Genomic DNA, 24,679 nt, shown 5'->3' with positions numbered 1-24,679 from the left:
TGCGAAACTACTGGTCAGTTCTGTGTGCTCTCATTTAACCCCCCCCCCCCCCCAATAAATAATAAAAAATAAATAAAAAAAATACTGTCCACACAATTCGATAGAGCCGCGAGGTAGCACACACACAGGGAGCGGGTCGCTCCAGAGGATCCAGTGTACCAGATGGCTGCTGAGCGACGCTCCGGCTCCGCTCCCCCGTCTCCCTCCGCGCGTCCTCTTCTCCGCGTAAAAAAAGAATCCGCGACACATTTTGTCAGCAGCCACCGAGCATGGGTCCCTTCGGTAATAGAATAGCCAATGTAATTTGACACTTCAACTTACTGCGCTCTCTCCGAGTCTATTCAGTTACTCACCCACTGACGTTGAGCCCATTCTCAGTGGCCGTGAGGGGGGGAAGATATTTTAAAAAAACAAGAGCCGAAATTTTACGAGGACTTTCTCCGCTTAATAACCCGGTGAGTAACCGCAAACTTCACGTCGCTGGTTCCCCGGTGTCGCGCTGCGAGGCTTGTGTTTGTCTCGCGGAGGTTTTTTGTTGTTGTTTTGTTTGTTTTTCCCCACTTTGGGCTCAGATTGTTTCTCAACAATAGAGTGACCACTTGAACTGGCACCGAGGAGCACGTCGGAGCCTCGTAATAACCAACCGCAGCTTTGTGTTCACTCCCCGGCTGCTCCGTGCCGTCGGCAGTGAACCGGCGGCGCTGTGAAGCAGGTTGAGCATTTCGTTAGTAACAGATGCCGCGCTGATCTCCAACGCGTTCGGGGGGCTCGCAGGCGACATTGTAGCAGCCTTGTGTGCGCTGCGCTTTGCAGAATGAATCATGCCGTGTGTGTGTGTGTGTGTGTGTGTGTGTATGTGCCTGCAGAGGGTTTCGAGGTATAGCTCCTGATTTTTAAACGAGTTGTGTTGTACCTTTTTCGGCTTCCGATGTGCACGAAGCACATGGTTCGTCCGATGTGGGTTTATCGGTGCTGCGCGGCGTCTGTGGACGAAGACAGCGGTCACTGCAGCTGCGCCGATTGGTCGCTGAATGTCACGCTAAACGTTGTATTTAGTGAACTTTTGTGAACAGCGGCGCACGTGTGCGCTATTAAATATCTGTGTATTAATGTCAGCCTGGAGTTATCTTTGCTGCTGGAGCTTCGCAAGGGCGCTTAACAAGTTGACTCCCTAAATTCCTGCTGTGTGAATATGGAACCAGTTGGGATTGAAGGGGGGGGGGGGCTCATGTGGACCTGGGCTCATTTTCACTTACTGTACATCTGTCCTGTCCAGGAAGCAAAAAGCATGGCCAAGTGGGTGGGGGGGGGGGGGGGGGTAAGCTACACTCTATTCCCATGATCTGCCTACCAGCCATTGTCAATGTGTTCATGCACTGTTTGTGTTTCTGCTTGTGGAAATCATCATCATCATCATAAAGCAAGCAATCGAGACACAACTTGCAGCTGTTTCTCGTCTTGTTTTCTGGTGAGCTCTTCCTGTTTGTGTTATGTTGCTGAAAAGTTCGTTTGCCTCTTGTCTGCTTTTTTTTGGGGGGGCGGCAGCAGCAGCAGCAGCAGCATCCCAATTCGTCCTGGCTGGAGACTGTTTTGGACCCAGCTGCTGGGGGGTGGAGGGTGGAGGGTGGGTGATCATGTTAAAAACTTCTGCAGGCGACACCAGATTTTGAGCAGCTTGTTTACATATTTCATGTCAGGGCTCTTGTTGGGTTGAATGAACTGACAGGCTTCGTCTCCGCTTCAAACTCTCCGAAAGACTTTGGAGGCTAGCCGTCTTCGTGCACCTGGTTCTTTTGATTGCTCCGAATCTCTTCATGGGCCACCTCTCAATTGGTTTACAAGCACTTGGTGGCACGTGTGATCTGAGCCCTGCCTGTGTGTGTTGAAACGTCCAGCTTCCAGTGGCTTCTGTCATATATTAGAGTGCTGTCAGACGGAGGAGGAGGTTTTCTGTCCTGTCTCCTCCCTCCCAGTCGCCCCACCCCTGCGGGGGGGCCCTCAGGTTGGGGCTCCTGAATAACCATGGGGCAGACCCCACCAGGCTGACCTTCTTCTATTCAAGTTGAGGATGTTGAAACACCAGCCGTCAAACAAAAGCCACATTGAAACAGAGATCTGCAACCCAGCACGTGTGTCTGGGTTGCTGGAGTTGACCATTTATTAACCGAGTTTCCTCCTCACCAATGAGAGAGCGTCGGCACACAGCCAGGCAGAATACAACTGTAGCTGATGCCGAGCCGCCTCTTAACGCAGAACAAAACCTACAAATAGAAAACAAAGCATCACCTTTTAGTTTTTAATTTGAATCACACGGATCTCTTTAGAAACACTGAAGCAGACTTTTGTTTTTGTCTGGACTGCAGCCAGCCTGAGGTTGGTGTGTGTGTGTGTGTGTGTGTGTAGCACTGTGGATCGACAATGGCAACACGTTTTCAGTGCATGGAGGGAGTTTATTTTTTTATTTTTTTGCTCTCGCCTCTCACCCGCCCGACGAGGTGAGAGTAAAGGCAGAAGCTGGAAATGGCAGAGCCACATGGGAAATTATTCAACTCTCCGATCAGAGAGGACACACAAGAGGCCTCATTACCTGCGGCAGTATGCCGGCCAGCTTGTGAGGAGAGCCGGTGTGTCTCAGCTCGCCACGCTCACCTTCTGATATATTATCTGTATGCTGCATCCGATGTGTCTTTTTGAAAAAAAAATTTCTGAAACACACAGCGCAGTGTCATTTTACACCCCGAGTATCGATGCGATAAAATACTGCTTTGAAATATTTCACTCCAGGTTCTGCATCGTAGCGGCCTCTCCCGATGGTGAGCAGCCTTTTAACCAACAATGTGCGCCTCGGCAGCTGGTAAACAGGGCTGTTAGATGCCTTTTTATAATGTCATAATGTTATTGATTCTTCTTGGGAATTCCACTTGCAGCTCTCAAGCACTCCGACAGGGGAAAAACAAGGCGAGCGATTAAAAGCGACTCTTCCTCCGCGGTCAGAGGCTGTGGGAGGGTTTGTGTAGGTTTCGCTCAAGGTCCTTTTTGTGTTGTCTTTGCTCGAGAGAATGAACTCCCCGGGATGAATCACCGAGCCGCTGACGCTATTTTCAATGAGCGAGGAGGGGCCAGGGCAAGCGTGGCGCTCGCCGTACAGAAAGTGTGTCAGTGGGCAGTTGTAGTAGCTTAATCATGAGGTTTAGTTAGCTGTCAAACAGCACTTTGGTTTTCACAATCTTATAAATGTGTTACTTGTGAGCGTTCGCGACACCGTAAAGGGTTATTTTGATACTGTAATATCTTTGGCAGCGAGATTGTTTTGGATAACTCACGGTGGAAACTCACAATCCCATTTTTCTTCAGCACAGATTTGGTACTTCTTTTATATACTGTGGGTTTTGTCATTTGCTTTAAAGCTATCGTTGCTTTACAACACAAAACTGATAACAGAAATATGATGCTTTTGTTAATGATTGAACCAAAAAAACAAATCTTTCACACTGTCGCTCACTCGTGAAGGCACAATTTCACTGGACATGTGAGCGGGTAATAGTTACAGTGTGCAGTGTGTTTTTGGTACTTTCATAGTTCGTCCACTAAGACCTTGGAGGGCAAGATCTTGGGGTCACCGGCTTGTGACCTTTTAAAAAAAAAAAAAAATGATGCAACGTGTACTTGCAGCCCTTCGTCACAAGCTGGCTGTGAGTTTCACCAAAGAGTGATCCCCCCCCCTCCGTCTTCAGATTGTTGCATTTGGGCGTGACTATCCAATATTTCACATTTGTGTCGCGACCCCTCAGTATTTATCCAGCCGACCCCTCGGAGGGGTCCTGAACCCAGGTTTTCAACCCCTGACCCCAACTTTGAGCATGTTACAGTCGCAGTAGTTAAGGTACTTAAAGTAATAAACCGCTAAGGCGTCTGTTATTTAACCTGTGATGTCGTACTTCATTTAATTTATTCCGGTAAGGGATCTGAATTCTTTGCCCGCCGTTCAGAATACAATAAAATAAGAATTTATTCTGCACCGCACCACCGAAAACTTCCCACGTGTTGTTCTGCATTCCTCATGTGTGCGCTTGTGATGATTTGCGACGCTCCGCCTCGGCAACACGCCGCTGCAGTAACATGTGTACTGTGCAAGATATCCACCGAGGGGCTTTTATGATGGAAAGAATGGCCAGACTGTACCTGTCAGCTTGACTGTTGACTGTTAATATGAAGCTTCTATTTTCAAAACACAGCTCAGGGAAAGGGAATCTGTGTGTCTGTGTGTCTGTGTGTCTGTGTCTGTGTGTGTGTGTGTGTGTGTGTGTGTGTTCGTGCAGGAGGGAGATAGAAAGCGAGGGATGGGAGAGGTGCTGGGAGTGACGCCAGACCACACATCATTTAATCATGTTAGAGTGTGCAACCACTTTGTGCATATTTTCGGTTGCATTGGTGATAGGAGTTGTTATTGTGCAAACTGCACGCACAGAGAGAGAGAGAGAGAGAGAGAGAGAGGGCTTAACAGGGACGGGGTGACCGTTTGATCAAGAGAAGAAATACAACCCTCATTTGAGGTTTTGAGATTTGTCAGATTGTAGATCAAATTCGTCTTTATGTCCAAAAAATTGCAATAAAAATCTGGATTTTGTTGCGGCTGCAGCTTGGGAAATGTGTTTTGGGAATTTAAAGCAATAACATTTGTAACCACTTAAAGGTTGAGCCCGTGGAAGGATGACCATTGTTCATATTAGCACTGGATTTGAACGTGTCCTTCTGGCTTAATCCCACTGTTGACTCGCCTGCTAAGTACCGAGTGTGTTATTTTTGCTCTTTTTAGGGAGCCCCTCTCTGCATAATCTCACTTAATCTAATCTATCCCCTTTTATAATAGACTGGGAGTGATGTGACTTTATAGAACAAGCTTTAGTGTAGATCCATACCAAACAGACTTGTGTGCCGGCTACTTCCCCAACCCCTCTGGCAAAGCTCTTGTGAAAATGCAAGTGACCTCTGCGCCCCTTGTTAGTCCGAACAATAGCCTTGCCTCCTCTTACAGCTGCAGCCATGCTGGAGGGGAAGTTCGCCGGAACAGAAAACGCACAACTCGTGATTAATGGATCTAAAAACTGTATTTCTGACTTGATCCCACGCCTGCTTGGTATACCAGGAAAAATGTAAAATGTCTATTGTGTGGAGGTTTTAGCGCGACAGCCAACGGTTCTCCTCTTAGGGATGTTTTTTTCTATAAAAAGTCAAAAATGCCCGCTGTGATCTTCCACATCCCAAACCCCAAATACATTCAGTCTACTGTCATATATGACAAAGAAAAGCACGATGTTTTCACGTTTTAGGACGCTTGAATCAGCAAATAAAAACAATAAAAATAATGTTTTTGATCATCGCATGCCTGTACATCCGGCTGATGGATTGATGAACTTGCAGCTCTACCGGTATTTGTTGTTGGTGCCTTGCAGAGTTCTGGAAGATATGGATGGCATTAAACAAATTGTCGGATTTAATTCATTGGTCAATTCACACAGTCTGTGTTTCCTGTTTAAAATATGAGGATTTGCTGCTTTTCTTTTATTCCACGGTGAATTGAATGTCATGGGCTTGATAGTTGTTGACAAATCAAGTATAATTGAAGACATCAACGAGGGCTCGAAAGCCATGTGAAATATTTCCTTGTTTACTGTAGACGGAGCTAATTTATTTCTAATGAAAAATAATCATCCGGTTCTTTTGTGATTTTTGAAGTTACTTGGCTGTCCGGTTTCCTGAAGATCTGGATGGCGTGGAAGTTAAATAAGAGATGGAAATGCAATTAAACCCACCGATAATGTGTTCCCGTTTGTTGCCATCAGCAGGGTTTGGTAGTTAAACAGGCGAGTTAGAGAGTGCCATGAAGAACTAAATCCAATCTGTGAGTCTTAACCCGCGATGGAAATAATTGGAGCTTTTGAGGCTCCCAGCAGTCGCAGACTCATGCATGTTGAATGTGACATGCTGTGAAAAACATACGCAGATGATGTCACAGCGCAGCGCCGCAGTGTTAAGTGTAAATGAAAGGCTCTGAATCATGAATAACATCCGGCTTCTCCAAAGTCTCAGCTCCTATAAATTAAGCAAGGATCCAACCCGGGGACCTTGAAGGGTTGTCAAGTCTTGCAGCATGGGAAAGTGTTGCATGGCAGACATGTTTCCCTCTTCAAATTTCAGACTGAGAAACTAGCAGCTGCTCTGCAAATGTAAAAACGTCTCAAGAGGTGTAATCTCACAAAAAATACGGGGGGGGGGGGTCTCTGTTGGAGCATCGCAACGTCTCGAACGCGCTCCGGAGGTAGTTTTTTTTTTTTTTTTGGGAGGAGAGATCCACACCTCTGATGAGTAATGAAGGTGATTCTGAGCAAGTGCTGGAATTACATTCAACAGAGCCCGCGGGGGTCCATATCTCATTGTGCTCTGACAGGGAAAATTAACTGGGATTTACTAATACACAGAAAACGCCCCCCCCCCCTCCCCCCCATCCATTCTCTCTCGCTCTCAAAGAAACAGTCTGAGGGTAATCTCTTCTTCCAGCAACACCCCCTCCCCCAGATCCCTCCTTCAAAATGTCAAATGGTTTCAAGTTTGCGATTTTAAGATGTAAAACACAAGCGGATAAAATCACAGACGTGTTGCACAGTTTCTCGTTCGTCCGTCGCCTTAAGGTCGACCCCCCCTTGAGGGTCCCATTTACTGTAAGTACCGTAACCTGTTTTTATCATTTGCAGAGCCACTGGGACAAAAACAACAAAAAACGACACGACCCGAAGTGAAGAGGGCTCCGCAGATTATTGATCGCAAAGGCCACGATTCTAAATGATGACGCTCCTCTGTGACAGTGGATTTCATTTACAGCACTTTAAAACATCACTAAGATTTACCGACACCCAAAAAGTCATATATGTGCTGCTTAGATGAGTGTCTTCTGGTTTCTATGCTCCTCTGTTACAGTTGACAAAGATATTCATCTTTGAGTTGTGGACGAAAACGACTGACATTTACGTAAAATGGCTAATTAATTCATTAATAGATAAAATAATAGACGGATTAATGGACAATGAAAACAATCAGTCGTTGCAGCCCTATTTGATTGACATGGCGTACGAAAACCACCTAGCAACTGTTGCCAGAGTCTCTTTCAGCCACAGAAATGTAAGGATGTGTTGCTTTGCTCTGTTTTGTTACTGCTGAACATCGAATATCTTTGGGTTTATACATTTAAAAAAAACAAGCTATTTGAAGACGTCTTCGGCTCTGGGAATTAATTATTAATGATGTATTTCTGCCCTGTTTCAATTATTAGACTTTAACAGATCAGGATGCTTTATGTGCTATGAATTCTGATGGATGCCTGGAAATACTCTTTTCAAATAGCCAGTAGTTAAAATTTGAGTGTTTGATGCGGAAGACCTTGATTTGAGAAAATTGGTCTCAGGGCTCTTCATGGAAAAACTGTGCCTCGGTAGAGCTGCGGCGGAGAAAAGTGTCCCTTCATTTAAACCTCGTAGATCTGCTTCACTTGCCTTTCGTTACCTTTTCCCAGTTTTAGTCCTCTTTCTGACGAACATGAACAAAAGTGTGGGACACAAACTCTCTTCTGAGCATCAAGCGGGGCCTCAGCAGATAAAAGGACAGTAGCCGTGTGTGCGAATCACAGGACGACGACATCAACACGTTATTGGTTTAATATAGTTTTGCCCGTAAGATGTCCAAAAGTAGAGAGAAATATATCCTGCGCAGTTCATCGTGACCGCATTTGTTTACCGGGGTTCAGATTTCCTACTTTTTTTGCACCCTGCTCAAAGAAAACAGTCAAACCTAAGATGAAGCGCAGGCGGCAGTAAGGCCACGCCCACTGACTGTGTCGGCTTACACAGCTCCTTCAATCCAACACGGTGTCTGTGTGCGGTCGGTTACCCAGGTGGAAGCCATGCGTCACAGACCGGAGCCGATACACTAACCTGACAGCTGTGGGCAGTGAGAGGAGATCATGACTGGAGTCGGCACTGGGTGGGGTGGAATGCATTAACCCCGTAGCATCCGACTGATGCATTTTGTGTCAGGCATCGCATGGCTTTAAAAAAAATCATCTTTCCTTATTTGTAATCGTTTGTTACGCGTTGTATTATGCGTCGGTTGATTGGGATGAGAGCACTTCAGCTCCTGTGTTGTTGTTGTTGTTGTGGGTGAATAAATTGAACCATGCACCTTGATCTTGCCTCATTAGAGCGCGTCTTTCATGTCCAAGTAATGCAGGTGATTGTGGTCTGTTGTGTGAACACAAACTGCTCGCAGTCTTTCCACAATGTCGACAAACCTGGGAATAAAATAGCCCATAGCCCACGGGTAACTTGCCAGCTCCATGGCAACGTACTACTTCCTGTTTACATCACTCAATGCAGGATTGGAACTGTAGTGCCAAAGCATAAGCATAAAACATGGAAGTAATAAACAAAAAAATGACGACGGGAACGCCAAACTCCAAATCCAATTATGGCTTCTTCTTTTTTTTTTAGTTCCCCCTATTTACACGAGTCATAGTCCATGACATTTTTTTTTCTCATCCAAAAGTGTCTGAGAACATACATAATACGTGTCAAACAAGACTGTTTCTGATGAGCCAAATTCATTCTGAACCGTATCATCCGCATAATCCCTGACATGGCCAGGGCTCAAAGGGTTTTAACAGCTAGGTACACTGCTGAGTGTGCCTCCGACTGACCCAGGTTCTCAGGATATGAAACGTCGGCACAGCGTGTACAAGTATGGCTCGTAGCCACGCGCGATGCAGTCCCAGCGCTGACTTTAAATAACTCTTCTGTAAACACGTCCTGTCTGTTCCCTTATGTTCCCTCGTCCGGTGGCTGGCGGGACGTCCCCGTCCTCAGCGGCGGCTTTAGTGCAATGAACAGAGATACGAGACAGTTTCACACAATAATAGTAATCACATAGCATAACAACTACTGCCGCTGATGAATACTAATGACTTGGGAACTGTTGTGCGGATGTAAACACACAGCGAGACACACATAGGCACACTTCACACTCCTATTTATAGGTGCAGATTGCATAAGCTCTTTGGGCATTCTCCCTTTCTCAGTATCAAACCGAGAGAAGCTGTAACTGACCGGATTACTTTTACACACGCATATATTGCACCACTGCTCCTTCTTGGCAAACACGTGTGGCCCAACGGGTCCCACGGCTTACAAAAAATGTTTGACAGCGGACGCTATTTTTGACCATCTGCTTTTGTGAGAGCTCAGCATCCTTGGCGTCACCATGGACGTACACGGTGCACCGCTGGTTTCACTCGTGTGCGTGTGTGTGTGTGTGTGTGTGTGTCCGTGTGTGTTACATCAGCATGAAGGGAGATGGTTTGATCCTCCACGTCTCGGCTGAAGAATACGAGAGGAGATATCCGTGTGCTTGACTTGTAGTGTAAACATCGTCAGCAAGATGAAATGGTCTGAGGTCGCAAATGTCTCAACAAAAGTGTCCGTGTCTCATTCCACCTCTCTGTCTCCTCTCTCTTTTGTGTGTGTGTGTGTGTGTGTGTGTGTGTGTTTGTTCGGTAGGAATGTGAAACCTAATCTGAGCTGGCCGGTGGGGTTGAGCACAGTAGGTTTTCTTTTGGAGAATTACTCCTACGTGTTGCCACTTTTAGTTTACGACACTTATTTTTTTGGGCCATTGAAATCTGGCTGCGACACGACTTTGTCGTATTGACTTTTTTTATGCCTATCCTTATGATTCTAATTTAAAAAATATGTCTTCAACAGCATGTGTGCAGATCACTTTCCTGCCTCTGAAGTCCTCCATAATGACATCATTTCAACCCGTTTCTCATACAAATCAACTTTGTTTCAAGTATTTCCAAAGATACGTTTCTTGAGGGAAAAGGCAGATATATTCCGACTTCACTGACAGATTGTATTTAACAAAAAGTAGGGCTGCAACCAATTTTCTTTATGGATTAATCCGTCAATTATTTTCTTGATTTAGCAATTAATCGTTGAGTTAAATGTCTAAATGTCTTGTTTTTTTCTAACGAGCAGTCCAAAACCAAATCATACGTAGTTCCCTATCGCAGAACATCAGCACATGTTCCCGCTTGAGAAGCCGGAACCAGTATTTGTTTTTTTTGTCTAAAAGCAACATATGAGAACAACAGTTGCAGATTGATTTTCTGATGCTAGTCTTTTCAGCCCTATTTGAACGCACCCATCCTTATAATGTACTCGTTCTTTAAGAAACACACTGCTGCTCCGTGGTTTCTCCCGGCCTCGGGTGTTCGAGGTCAAATGGCGCGTCTTTGGATTTGGTGCCACAGTTCTCCATGGGGACCACTTCCACTCAGAACACATACCTGCTATCAAGACCTCGCCAACCCGAGCTCTCATGCATCCCTGATGCTTTGTTGCTTTGTTGTTGTTTCTCTTAATATTTACGGCATCAGCTGGTTTTTGAGGAGCAAATTGAAAAAGCTAATCACTCGAGGCTGCGTGTCATGCATCCTCTTCGTGTGGCACCGGCAGAGGGAGGTGGAGAAGATCATGCGATCTGTAATTATATTTGTGTTGGGTCCCATTCTATCTGTCACAGTACTTTTTGCCCGTCTCGTCATATTGTAAATCATTACAGCGGATTAAATGCCGGTTATGAACTCAAAAGGGCTCCTTTTTTTGTCTCCGTGAGCACTGTATTTGTTTGTTTTTGACACGCTAGTTGTGATGATATTAGCCGTACAGTGTTTCCTGGATGTTTTCAATCATTTTAATTGGGAGGCGATTGGGTAATGTCACCGACGAAAAAAAAGAAAAGACAAAAAAACGTTTCAAAAGACCGGGCAGCCTTCCAAGAGTGGAAGAATGCCTCTGAAAAGCCTCCGTGTTTCACAAGCCATCCTCCACTTTTTTTTCTTTTTTTTTGGTTTTCTTATTTGTTTGGGATCAAAGACGGCGACGAGCAGCGCTGGAAAGTTTGACTATTCGGGCTTCTTTCAAGCTGGTGCAGTAGAAAGAAAGAGCCGTGATTCATCTCAATCAGCTGCTCGCTGCTGGAACAGGACCGACTTCTGATGAAAGAGCGACGCGAGCTTCCGCGCGTTTTCTCAAACACAAACACTCGCTGTCCAAACTCTGAGAGAGATGGACTGCACCTGCTTGTAGACGGCACATATTGTTCACAAAGACCCCGGCGGTTAGTTCAGGAATCGTTACTCCCAAGTCACTAAAAAGATTAGTTCATAACCAACTATTGTCGGGCCTGGTTTTGTTCCCGTGCGTTTCCGTCGGATACATCACGTTACGCGTTGTCGTACATGCGTTCTGCCACCTCGGGGCCCAAAGACCGGGTTCATGTCTGAGCAGTTGCTTCATTTGTCTACAAAATAGCTTGTTTGGAGAAGCCTCGAATGTTGCAGCCCTCGATTTGTATGCGGATCACATCAACGCAAATAAAGCCTCCGAAAATTTCCCTAATGTTCACTGCAGCAAAATCACATTTCAGCCTTATTTATGCGACTGTCTATACCTAAAGACATAATTTCATCCTTAATCTTTTATAGACACTCTAACTCGCTATATATAATGGATTTCAGTGTTCCAGGAGTTCTAAGAGGGAAAGTATGAATTATTTGTGTCATTACTTTTGCTGCTGATGTTTTGCATAATAAACAGTCAAGACAACAAGTCAAACATTAATGAGCAAGAAATAGGTTATGATAACTTAAAAAACACACACACACACACTATCCTCTTTTGGCATGATTGTCAACCATCAATTTTCATCGTGTCATTGTTCAGCTACTGAGTATTTGTTTTCATTAATCTCCACAATGTGTATTGTCATGTTAATTTACAAGAGTCTCACTCCATGTCTGCAATCTTAAGAACAATGAGGATGAAAGCCAAGAAGGCGCTGCTCGTATCAGCGGAGTAGGATGTTGGAGAGGAGAAGTCTTCACTGTGCTAAACCGCCAATAAAAATATATATATATATTTAACTCCTGTCAGTTAAAATCCCAAAAAGTTTCACACTTTCTCTAAAGCTCTGAGAGGGGTGGGGGTGGGGAAGGTTGAGAGGGGGAGGGGGGGAGAAACTGCTTCACGGGTGAAAGCCCTCACACATGAATATTTAATGGTTGCATTTTAACCAGAGTCATAAAATCCAAGAGGATGTGGCTGAAAAGAGAGCAGTGAGGAGTGTGCAAAGTAGGCTACATTGTTTCTTTATAGTCTGAGCTGAATGCCTGAAAGTCATGTAGCTCCTTTCTGGCTGCACAGTGAAGCAAATATGTGGATTGTGTCATGCTAATTTAAAGCCCGGGCCACATTTAGAGATGTGTTGCAGCCTGTCTTTGCTCGGTAAGCAGCTTGTTTTACAGCAGGCTGACGGAATCTTGGACCTTAAGGGGCTAAATTGAAAATGTTTCATTTTGACACTCAATGCACTCAGGAAAATGGATTTGATACACTTAATCCATTTGGCCAGTTGACCAGATTCAGAGGCAACATTTATTCAATACACATCAATTTTAGCTTAATGGAGTTCCCCCCCCCCCCCCCCCCCCCCCCAAAAAAAAGTTGTATAAGTGTGGATATTTAATTTCCAACGTCTTCTCCTTCTTCTTCTTCTTCTTCTTCTAGTCTTGTCGTGCATTTTTAAAATTCTGTCCAGCCTTCCGCTGAGCCAGACTTGCAGCAGACGGACACTGAGCTGATTGTTAAGTTCGATAAAGCTCCGTATTTGTGCGTAACCGGGTTATTTTCGTGTACCTAAGCTTTTACTTCACCGAGGTAATCATGTGTCATCCAATATTGAATCTAGGTAAATGGACTCATAAATTGCAATCACTTAACTCAGCCCAACTATTACATTTTAATATTGCTTCGCGCAAAAGGTCAGAAGGCAGTGGATCAGGTTCCAGCAACCCAGATAATTCAGCTGCCTTTTTTTATGAGTCTTTTTAAGCTCCGGAAAAATCAGCTGCCAGGCAAACTGACTAGTGCTTAACGGCGGCGGCACCGGATACGCAGGGGCTACTGTTTATGTTTTCAACCCTTAGATATCCTTAATGCAGTGTTAAAAGTGTGTGTGGTTGGCAGCTTGCAGATAAACCACAGTGGATGCCCTTAAGGGAAACACACTAGAAGGCATTCCCCACTGAAAGGTCCAAAGTGCAGTCGTCCGCTCTGCACGGCAACAATGGAGCGGTTGTGCAAACGGAGCCATCAGCGGCACTGGCAAGCCTGGCAAACCAGCTTATCAGGAGGCAGGGTGCACTGAGGAGTGGGTGGGGCTGGTGGTAAGTGGAGGTTAGAGTGTGTGTGTGTATGTGTGTGTATGTGTGTCAGGGGGGGGGGGCTTTGTGTGTGTGTGTGGGGGGCTTTGTGTGGTGTTGAGTGGTATACAACTCGGTTCATTCGAAATCTGTGTTCTTGCTCAGGCTGCAGAGACACAGCTGGGTAGTGCTCTCCGCGTGACCCCTTTTGTGTTCACAATCCATTGACAGCTCAGATTGTTGTGAATATATGGGTTTGCACGTGTGTGTGTGTGTGTGTGTGTGTGTGTGTGTGTGTCTAAGTATGGGATCATGTACGAGCTGCTAACAAGCCCATTAAAGGAATATAACAAAATAACATTCTTTGTAATTGCATCTGTTTTATATGGTGCTTTTTCGTTTTGTTTCACTTGATGTGTATCTTTAAAAAGCTTCACCCTGGTTTCGAGGAAATGTGCCAAACCATTAACCAGAAAACATCCATAATGCCTAGTTATTAACTGCAGCTCTATTGAGATTGATGCAGCTAATGCCAGTCAGCAAATGCAAGCACAACTTCAGTGATCTACTGGAACTAACGATATACTCCACTAAGTCATCCTCCAATCTTTTAGCTAAAAGGTGGCTCTGAAAAGTGTGTTCCTTTTTCATTAGAATCCATTGTAAGGGCCAACATCATTGAAGGAAGAAAGTACACACTTGGCAGAGCAATGGGAGTGCAGGGTCGGTCCGGACAGTTGGGACCGTCTTTTTTTAGCAAATCAATTTAAATGACATTCTTTTGTCGCCCAGAACAAGCTAATCCCGTGGAGGCAGTCTTTCGGGCAAATTCATTCCTCCATTTAATAAACTTGTGTCTTTAATAAATTGTTTACAGACACCTCAAATAATTTTCCTTACTGTACAGGTAGTCCGTGAGAAATGGAGGGTCATCAGGTGTCGATACAAAAGTGAAAAGTGATCCCGCTATTCCCCCCCCCCCCCCCCCCCCCCCTTTTTTTGGCGTGTTCCTTTAGCACCCCCTCTGATCCCCCCCCCCCCCCCCCCCGCCCCATCCCCGCCAGGTCCAGTGTAAAAGCCCAGCGATAAATATCAATGTCAATACTCACATGACTTTTCTTGTCGCAGAAATATGTTTACCCTTTTTTGAGCAAAAACTGCAAAACCAAATGAATCCCCGCTCGTCTCTCAGACTCTGATTTTTAAGCAGCGCAGTTTGTTGGTGGCAGATATGTTTCTTTTCTCTGAGCTGTTTGAGGTGTTGGAGGAATGCGTTGTGTGCTCAGAGAGTTTACTCACTTGCAAGATAGTCTGTAGTGCTTTCACTGCATTTCCTTTGGGACACAACACTTGGGAGGAGAAAAAAAAGAAAAAGGAAGTCTCAAGGTGCCTGTGTTAGGCTTTAGATGTGACTCTGGGTTGGTAAATATTTAGAGAGCAAACATTTTGATACCAGCAGGGATTATAGCTGAGGGGAACATGTTTTTTTTCTTTTCTAAGAATGTAAATGTCAGCATATTGCAAGGCATAATGCTACATATTTTCATTTTAATGCCTGCCTCCAAAAAAAAAAAAAAAAAACCAGCAGTTTAGCAACTCAAATCCGACAGAGGATGTGTTTTATTTTTTTTTCAAAGTCCGGCTTATTTTGATGTAGCTCGCCCACTGAAACTCATTCTGTTCGTTCAAAAAAACACCCAATTCATCAGCAGGGATTGTTGCCGCCCACAAACAACCAACATATTTGTTCCGCTGCTTCACCTTCGTTGGCTTTGTAGAGGTAAGGTGCCAAAGGTGGGTGTTAAACATGTCAAGTGCTATCTGCCTTATTTACTTGGTCACTGAATATTCATGGGACTTGATGCTGGTGTCAGCCTTCAGACAGCCGTGCAGACAACCAGCAGCAGCCTCCGCAGTCATCAAACAAGCCCGATCTGTCGACATGCAGCTCCTTGCATCCTTCCTGAAAAATTACTCCTTTGCGTCACATCGCCATTTGTTTTCTAATAGGGTGGTGATTTCGCCTCAAGCTGACAATCGTTTCCTGTTCCAATTTGCGTGGCATGCAAGGGAAGCCATGCTGATTCTCGCTCCGAGGCGCTCGGGGACGAGTCAGTGAAGGCACCCCTGTGAAGAAGAAAAGGAAGGCGGAGGGAGGAGAGCGGGTATAACCCCCTTGTTCTGCAGTCATGCCCATTTACTCCCCCTGACACCTCCGAGGACACGCTCTGACCTCTGCAGGGATCTCGCTCCCTCTTTACTCTCACTCATGCGTTTCCTCTCTTCTCCGAGGGAAACCGCACCAAATTCCTTGTGCATTACAAGAGCTTTCGGAAGGCCCTCGTTGCCGATCGGCCTCGTCTAGACTGCCGCGACGGTTGTTTGGCAGCACGGCCGTGCTGCGGTGTGGGGTCAGACTCACTTAGCATGACTGCGGAGAATGCAGTGGTTGTCTCATTAAATATATGTTTCCTGTGTTAACATGAAAAGCTCATGCTCTTTGTTGTTCCTTGCCTCAGATAAAAGACAGCCTCTACAGGCTGTACCCTCTCAGAGTGTGACACTGTCAGCATGGTTAATGCGGTGGATTAATAATTTGCAGGGTGTTGCAATGAGATTTGGGCGGTGATGAAAGAAGAATCAAGGTCCTGTTAGAATACTCCATTACAAATGGCTATTAGTTCTGCATTTAAAACTGCACTTAAGCCCAGTGGTGGAATGTAACTAAGTACATTTACTCTCTGAGATACTTGTACTTTATGCTTTCTTTTTATTCCCCTTTTATATTTATTTACTAGTTAATTAACAATTTATACAAAACATATGAGCTTATAAAATATGATGCTTTGTTAAAGATGAAACTATCCAAAAGTATACAAATGCTGTCGGCCATTTTTTATTCAAAGATTACAATGTATGCAATGGGAAGGTATCACTTTAAGCTTTTGATGATTGTAATTGTAATTGTTTGACATTTTACACAATATTTGAAAGATTGACAAAATAAAGAATAATTAAAAAAAAAATCTGGATAATAAATATAATTTGATGCAGCCTTACATGAAACAGTTAAAAATGTACTCCAGCAACAGTAAAATGGTGCTTACACATTGATGCAGTATTGATACAGTATAACAGTCACAGAGGGCATTCAAGTGCATTTTTCTGATTCTACTCGCATACTTTTACTTCAGTAACTTTGACTGCGACCGTTTGCTAATGGTTGCCTGTTTACGCTGACACAGCAACATTGGCATTCATAAATTAGCGCTCCAAGGCTATTTGGAGTCATGCTTCTGCCCACCTGATGAATGTAAGTACACTATTGTCTCATTTTGCTTCATTTTAGTCAACACCATCTCCTGAGAGAAATATGTATTACTTTCACTGCTAGTATAAACGTTTCGCTATGTTCGCGAGCTGCTTGCTAGCGTTGCAGTTTGGCGCTGCTTTCGGTTCAATAGTAGGCTCAAGTACTCAGAACTTTTATTTTGTTAATATGTTTCTTGTTTTCGAATAAACTATCAACTTTGCAGATAACAATGACAATAAGTTGTTAATAAATTAATGCTGGCATTGGAACAAATTAAACTGTCCATTTTCTTGATGAAATGACGAGCTAACTGGCGAGCTAAAAACTCAGTTAGTTATTCGTGACACGGATACATTTTTCACAATGTGGCAAACCAGAAGTTGTCTTTATTGATGGCTGATTACTGGTCTATTGATAATATATCATTTATCAAACATACATACATAAAGCCATTAGTTAGAATTTACATAAAGCATCTCTTTCTCTCTTAAATGTAGTACATAGCAAGTTAATGCTAGCATGGTGACATGGGGCTAATTTATAGGCTAAAGTTAGTTTACCCTATAACAATGCATCATATTTTAAACATAATCATGTGACATGCAACATTATGTAAAGTGAACATTTGAAAAGTGATGAAACTGTAGCCTTGAACTGAGTAAAAAATACATTATTTCCCTCTGGAATGTATTGGATTAAAAGGATCATCAAGCATTGTCATAGAAATACTCAAATAAAGTACATTACAACTGCACTTTATTTTAGTATACTTGAATTGCTATACTTGGTTACTTTCCAGCAATGGATCTGTGAGAAGAGGAGCAGAGAAAGCCTGCGTGCAGGCTCTAAGTCTCGATACACGACTGTTAGGCCGTGGCAGAGTGAATTTCATCTCCCCGTTGATTAGTATTGATTGTTTGGGCTGAATTGGCCCCTTGAATGGAAGTTGGATCAAATAATCCCTCATTCTTGTTTTGTTTCCCAAATCCACTGTGAGGGCTGGAGAACGATTGCATCAGTGGCTTTCCGAGCGTGCGGCAGCAAGCTGAAACATTTCCTGCGGGGGTCCAAAAAAGACGGATTTTCTAGCCTCCGTGTTTTACCTCTTAATGAGACTAGGGGAAAGTTGACCTACCGAGTAATTGTGACAAACATAGCCGAGGGGGTGCTGAGTGTTGCCCTGCCCCCTTTTCACTGTGGTGGTTTAAAAAAAAAAAACTCACTGCACCTGCAGTTTGTATAGACATGGAATCTTTTCCCAGACAAAACGAAGAATTCACTGCAGCTTGGAAGGATCCCCCTGCGGTGCACGGATGTCACGGTCTGCTGTGTTGCTGCCGCCGCCACCGCTGCTGGTTGGCTTTGGATGGGGGCAGCTTGAGTGTAATGATGAAATGGAAAAGTTCCAGCGCAGTGAACACTTGCACGCAGAAGGTAATTGGAGATTGCCACCAAAGAACTGCTTCCAATTCGGCTGCACAGATAGACAGACCACAAAGTTTGATTATATTTGCTGTTAACCAAACGCCTGCTGTAGTCGAGCGAAATGGGATCCTGTTCAGACAGAGTGCGAGATGGCAAGGCGAGAAAAGCGGCAGCTTGGGCTGATTTTATTATAAAAGTCGCACCAACATTATTATTTCAGTCTGATTCAATCTCAAGTTTTCACCGTTGAGGGGTTTTCAAAACACAGGGACATGCACAGGAGCCAGCACAAATGGGTTCTGGCATCCTATTCCTAATTTATGAGACCTGAGTGTTGTCTATTAAATGATTGACAGGTTACGGATTGCCTGGGATATCCACATCAGTGTAGCATTGTTGATCTCTTTGAGAGCAGGTGTTTGAGGCTCATGTCAGACTCGTTTAATTAAGGAAAGACTGCAGATTGGTGGTTCTTTACCCACTTCAAGCCTGATTTGACACTGGAGGATCGGAGTGTGTTCAATGGAAAGCAGATGAATGATTGATAAGAGAAGCAAAGCTGCTTCAAATCCTGCTCCAAGGACATTAATAATACAGCACACTTTGAGCGCCTCAAATTTCATCACCTCCTTTTATTTAGCACTGCCATTTTTTGTTGTTAGCTTGCAGTATTATTTGATTGTGTTTTATTTATTTATTATTTTATTTTGATGTAATGTTAATATTAAAATATTGTATTCTTTATTATTACTATTTTATTGGCAAGAAATCCACTGAATGGTTGCGTTTGCCCACTAACAACTACACATTTTTATAATATATTTTCATTTTGTTTCACGTAGGTTTGATGTGTTGTACTCAATCTGCACCAGGGAGCTCAATGGGTTCCAGGCAATTTGAGTTTAAGGCCCATAAATGACATCGTCAGAGCGCTTCCATCCACCTGTTTTCATGCACATTTCAACTTGTGCAAGTTTCTATCCACTCGCAGATATGAGAATAGTTAGTATAGAAACGCACATTTATCAACATCAGTTTTAAAACAAATCTGCACTAGATTTGGATGGAAACGATTGATACCTTCACGTTCAGATTCATTTAGCTTATGCTCAATTGCTCTGTAGTGACTGGCTTCATTTCGCTCCACGAGGTCGTGCTCACGGTGGTGCTCAAAGTTTGACTGTTCACTTTAGAGTTATGAGTGCCAGAGGTGCCAAAACACATAAAAGATGTTGGAAGCGGAAAAAGGAAGCAAGGATATGTTTTTGGCAGTGTTGTTGCTCTGTGAAGCTGCTTCTCCTGTCTGCAGTGTAGATCCTGCTGCTCTGTGTGTGTCTGTCAGGCTCTGTGTCATCCTGCCATTGTTTAGGCCAGAAATCAGCACAGACTTCCATTGTTCCACACACAAATCTGCAGCTACAGGCTGTTCAGCCCAGTATCTCCACACTCTGTCATGTTTGTAAAACAGAGTGTCATCTCAGCTATGAGAGGTCGTCAAGGGTTCTGCTACCTCTACTGTCTCTTTGTGGTTTGGAAGTTACAACAGCATTGACTCCATCAAAGCCTTCTTAGTTAACATTTATTTGGGCTTCAAGTGCCATTGTGGCAAAAACTAAAAAAATGTATTGCTGCAGAGTTGGTGCATAATCGTCCCCCCCTTCTCCAGAAATCCTAACCGGCTCTTGACAGTAAAGGAAGACATGCCTCAGAGTGGATCAAAGTAATCCCTCCCTCTCCCTGTCTGAACAAGGCAGCGTGTTGACACGGTCCCGGTCACTAGCTCGGTCATTTGTGGAGGCGAGTGACTGAGGATTGCCCGGCTCGTGGGAAAGCGTTCTGGCTGAAAAGACGACCTGACATCTGTTTTTCCAAACTGCGTTTGTCTGGCTCCCATGTTAAGGGGCAGCGAGGACCTTTTGAGTGTTCAGCGGGTTTTCTGTTGTACACCGGCGTTGTCGGAGGCCGCCTCTTATGCGAGCTGGTTGCGTGTGTGTGTGTGCTTCTTTCATGTGGTTTTAATTTTTCTTTTTGAGGTACCTAACTTAACACCTTCACTTTGCCGCCCCCTCTCTTCAGCTCAGCCAGGCTATGTGTCGCATTCAATGGCAACGCAGCACGGCTCCTTGACAGGGAACAGAAAGTAACCTTTGGTTCACAAGGGAAACATTGTTTTTCTCAGTAAGACATTGACTCTTATGCCACATGCACTTCTGGGCCCTGACAATATTCCCTCTTACACCAAAGTCATGAAGCGCCCTGGCATTGAGCAAAGTGCACCATTGTGTTTGCATTAAATCCTGCAGTGCTGTGCGTGTTGCTGCTAACGCTACAGGAAGAAAAGTGCAACGTAATAGATACTTCCCTGAAGTTAAAGTCTGGTAATTTTTTCCATACAGCAGATAATGTTAGGTGACTGGCAGTTGGAACGCTTCCAAGGCGTGGACAGGCATATCACTTTCCCAGTTTAAATCATCAGTACAAAGGATGAGATAACATCTGGTTCTCTGACAAAAAGTCAAAGGTTCAAGCCTGTGTTGTGTTCATAAAAAAAAGAAACTTAAAAAAAAAACTGAGTGAAGATCCTAGAATAGTTGTTTTGTTAAGGCAAATGCATTAGCAAACAGTTCGTGTACACACAGATACCGAGCAACATTAGCATTCATTTCATTTCATTGATAGCAATCAACCAATATAAGTCCAATTCTCTCTTTCCTTTTAGCTCTCTTATGTTTTCCACCAACTCCTGAGGGAAATAGGAGGCTAACTATCTGCTAAATGGCTTTGCGAGCCACTTGGTGCTGGACAGGTAGCACAGAGTCAGTTTATCCCAGCTTTTTTTCTAGAATACCAAAACAAAAACAAGAAGATTAACCAAAATAACTGAGTTAAAAGAAGCTAAAACACTCCGTATAGCTGAAGGGAATAGGGAGAGAGTTCTCGACAGGTTTTAACACAACAAGTGACCTCCTTCATATATTGTATGCAGCAGAGTCATTTTTCCTTTGCTAATGCAAAACTATTGATTTGAGGAGCTTCAAATTGGCAAAAAGCACGCACCAAAATATATATTTTTTTACTGCATCCTGTTTCAGTTGTGGTTAGTATAGACAATGATGAAAGAAAGTCCATGACAGTACATAAAGAATTAGCATTACATACTGTGTGCTGAGTGTTAGTGTGGAGTCTGGCTTATGTGTTTATTTAGGGTCTTTACATCCTCGTAATTCAAGATAACTGCTACCAGCAGCTTGAATGTGATCACTATTTGATTGAATTCTTAATTTGTCTTTGATTGATGCCGAGTGCGTAACAACATATGGCTCTGGTGTCTGTAATGACCTGCCGGGTTCTGATGTTTTGCTCCAATAAGCCGCCAGACATTTTTCAGCCAGCGTTGCCTTTGCTGTGACACATGAAGGGCCGCAGATGAGAATCACCTGTCTGTGGTGAGCCCCGAGAAGCAAAGCCCTGCTCCTCTAAAGGCGGGCTGTCACCGCGGCTATTAAGACTAATAGTGGCGGCCTGTGATAAGCACAGTTAGCTGAATTCATGACCCAAGCGGCTGCAGCGGCGAGATCATTTCCACTTGTGTGTTTTTCTGCTGATGCGTTACATCTTTTTTGTTCTGTCCGGTGCTGTGACACGAGAGGGAAACCAGAGAGTGCCAGAAAGGGAAAGAGGAAATAGAAAGGGAGTGATTGAGCCTTGGGTGAAATATTGATCCATGGTGGAAGCGCGGCAACAACCGGGGTACATTATATTCTCTCGTAGGATACAGATTAAGTCCTTTCTGTGGCGTCGATTCCATAAGGCTCGAATCCAGCTTTGTCACTTTGTTGTTACTGACGGTGTCTTGTCTGAGGCCTGATCGCCCTTTTTCAAGGTAAATTACACGAACGATGTCCCGGTTGGATGATTCACAGACCTTGATGTGAACACGTTTCACCGGAGCTACTGATGAAATAGTTTTCTATTGAATCCCTTTTTAACCAAATATTTCAGGGAGCTGAGACGCAGGAACGAAACCCTTCCTGCTAGCGTCTCAATAACCATTAGGAAATATAGTCCCGGTTTTCAAATATGGCTTTGCTTGAGAGCCATTTCCTCACATGACAAAATATCAATGCAGAACTGTGATGCTTAATTGGATGTTGGGATGGGGAGGAACATTAAAAAGGCCAGACTTCCTGTCTCAAAGTAGCAACGATCTGCTGGAGCGCATGTCTTTTTTTATTTCTGCTTTAGCACACACTTAAGCTATTTTATTTCATTCGCTCACCCCCCACCACCCCACCAACTAGAAAGGTTTATGTGGTGGGGGGAAAAGAAAGGGTTTTATTTTTTCTCTCTGTAATTTGGGTCAACTGGCCCTTTAAGGCAACATGATTGACTGTATGAGGTGTTTGGTAGCTACCACATTTATCCCCCCCCCCCCACACACGCACGCACACACACACACACACACACACACACACACACACACACACTCCTCTCTCTCCACATGGGCGGTATTAGCCGATTTCCTAGAGATCACTGGAGGATGCCGTCGAGGCACTTGTGCTCTTCTTTCTCCCTCTCGTTCTCTCTGCGTGGAGTGGCCCGCTTAATGCATTGTAATGGTTGACCATTATTTACGCAGGGGATAAACAAAGAGAAGCGAGGAATTGATGGAGTAATCCACTCTCGTAGTCATTAGGCATTGAGATGGAGGAGCTGGTGGGAGCAGCCTCCTCCTTATGCCTCTCGAGTCGAGCAGCTAATGGAAACGGGACTCATTAAGACACCTTATACTCCGACGCACCCAAGATCATGAGCAATTGCTAATTGATTGTCGTTAGCGCTCTCGCAATGAGACGCTCTGCCTGTTTTCTCATTTGTTATGAACGGCTTTGTTTTCTTCCCCCGTCTCCTTCACTTCATTATTGATGTTGCTGTTTTTCTTTCTCTTCCTCTTCTCTCCCTTTTTGCCTCGAGAGTCCTCTGCGAAGGAGTCATCTAAACACTGTTATACCTGGTTAGCTGCAGCAATCCCGATCCCGAGGAATACCACACAGACGACTCTGTGTTTCCTATAGGTAGAAGGTAGCAGTGTTTAAAAAATAAATAAATCAATAGCCTCGACCCCGCTAATGACCGTATGTGCATGATGCACGCATGCCATAGGCTATAGTGTGAAAGGGCGGATGGAGGAAATGTGCTTGTGCCGCCATAGTCATGGTTGAATAGCAGGGAGAGGCGGCTCTTTCTGTGATGCTTTGCCTTCTGGAAAGTCCTTCCTCTTTCTTCTTGAGCCAGCGGATTGCGCTCATCTCAGCCTTTTAATCATTTTTCCCCCCCCTCCCAATAGTAATGTGATCTCTTTCCCCTCCCTGGATTCCTCTGTGTATATGTCCGCTCTCCACCTTTCTTCCCTCTCATTGCTTTTTTCTTTTTCCTTATTATGAGAAGGAGGAGGAAAAAGATAAGGGAGGCTGAAAATGCAAATACAGGGCCATGGCTCTTTCTTGTGACAGATCAGGCCTCATTACACCCACCTCTCCTTTTGCAATTGGCTCACGACGTTCTCCCCTCTATTTCTCTGTCTTGCTTGTCTCCATTACATTAGGAAGTCTCTCACCTCTCGTAAACCCTTGGGACACACACACACAAACGCACACACGCACAGCCAGGTGACCAAAGAAGAGTCTGACTGCAGGAGAACAATATTTGCTTTGCAGAGTTGTGTGTGTGTGTGTGTGGGGTGTGGGGTGTGGGGTGTGGGGGGGGGGGGGGGGGGCATCATTTCTATGTCTGTGGTCCGACGGTGCAGCATTTCTTTGCTTTAGCGCTCTGCCAGCAGCCTACACCTCAATCTCGATCTGCCTCGTGGGAGTTGCTACCAACCTCCTTGCTCTGATAGGGAAAGGCTGGAAACAAAGGAATAAAAACACAGGCTCATGGGCTGCTCTCGCTTTTGAAACGAGATACGCCGTAGAGAGCGCGTGAGGGGGAGGAGGAGAGTAAAATTGGAGCCATCAATTCATGTAAATCTCATCAGTATCACTCCTTTGAAATAGGAAACTCGGGCATTCGACGATATTTTTGTTTCATACAACTTGGGTCTTGTTTGGCCACCCTTGCGTTCAGGACCGATAACGCGTTAGCTAGCGGTCTCTTCAATAACTCTTAATTGAATTTAATGGCAACCCTGTTTACAGACTGACTTCCTGGTTCAACTTTGACGCGCCGTACTGTCTGTACTAATTATTACCTTTCACTTTTAGTGTTTTCGATACTCTGGTTAAACTGGTGGCTCGTTGACAAATTGTCTGAATGTCTAACTGCTCATTTCTTGTCCTGTGGGACTTTGGTGTTGTCAAATTATTTTGGTGACTATTTCGGCTTTTAGAGCTGGATCATTATAGATACAAGCTTTCATTAATATTCATAATGCTTTATAACAATAATCATAACAAATTATGAGGCATTTCAGAATTGTCTTAAAAGGTCAAGTATCATAATATTTTATAATGGCTAGTCACTCACTGACATTTGGTTTTTGCAAGGATAGTAGTGGCATAATATAATGACCACTTTATAATTATACACAGTGATTATAATGCATTATAACGTATCACAACCGTGTCAATTAT

At 44.3% G+C, this 24,679-nt stretch overlaps 1 protein-coding gene across 3 annotated transcripts in view; it reads left to right on the top strand.

Annotated features, from left to right (window-relative positions):
* The first annotated feature begins 270 nt into the window (after positions 1–270).
* Positions 271–24,679, top strand: part of LOC117748851 (zinc finger MIZ domain-containing protein 1-like) — a 105,274-nt gene continuing 80,865 nt past the window's right edge. For all 3 annotated transcript variants that reach the window (XM_034558955.1, XM_034558952.1, XM_034558954.1), the window contains exon 1: positions 271–455. The gene's annotated coding sequence lies outside the window, so the exon portion shown is untranslated. The remainder of the gene's footprint in view (positions 456–24,679) is intronic.

The sequence above is a fragment of the Cyclopterus lumpus genome, chromosome 19, assembly GCF_009769545.1.
Source record: "Cyclopterus lumpus isolate fCycLum1 chromosome 19, fCycLum1.pri, whole genome shotgun sequence".
Taxonomy (NCBI): domain Eukaryota; kingdom Metazoa; phylum Chordata; class Actinopteri; order Perciformes; family Cyclopteridae; genus Cyclopterus; species Cyclopterus lumpus.
This window is presented reverse-complemented; position numbering and strand designations above follow the sequence as displayed.